The following is a 320-nucleotide window of genomic DNA, read 5'->3' as shown; positions in this document are numbered from 1 at the left end:
CCTAAGCACAAGCTGGAATCTAGATTGCCGGGAGAAATATCAATAACCTCAGATATGCAGATGACACCACCCTTATGGCAGAAAGTGAAGAGGAACTCAAAAGCCTCTTGCTGAAAGTGAACGAGGAGAGTGAAAAAGTTGGCTTAAAGCTCAACATTCAGAAAACTAGGATCATGGCATCTGGTCCCATCACTTCATGGGAAATAGATGGGGAAACAGTGGCTGACTTTATTTTTTGGGCTCCAAAAATCACTGCAGATGGTGACCGCAGCCATGAAATTAAAAGACACTTATTTCTTGGAAGAAAAGTTATAACCAAC

General features: G+C 41.9%; 1 protein-coding gene across 1 annotated transcript in view; it reads right to left on the bottom strand.

Moving 5' to 3' along the window:
* Nucleotides 1–320, bottom strand: part of MYH13 (myosin, heavy chain 13, skeletal muscle) — a 49,791-nt gene that overhangs the window by 2,627 nt on the left and 46,844 nt on the right. The gene's annotated exons all lie outside the window — the stretch shown is intronic.

The sequence above is a fragment of the Bison bison genome, unplaced genomic scaffold (genome assembly GCF_000754665.1).
Source record: "Bison bison bison isolate TAMUID 2011002044 unplaced genomic scaffold, Bison_UMD1.0 scf7180017864180, whole genome shotgun sequence".
Lineage (NCBI taxonomy): Eukaryota > Metazoa > Chordata > Mammalia > Artiodactyla > Bovidae > Bison > Bison bison.
The sequence above is the reverse complement of the archived record's forward strand: the minus strand, read 5'-3'. Positions and strand labels throughout refer to the sequence as shown.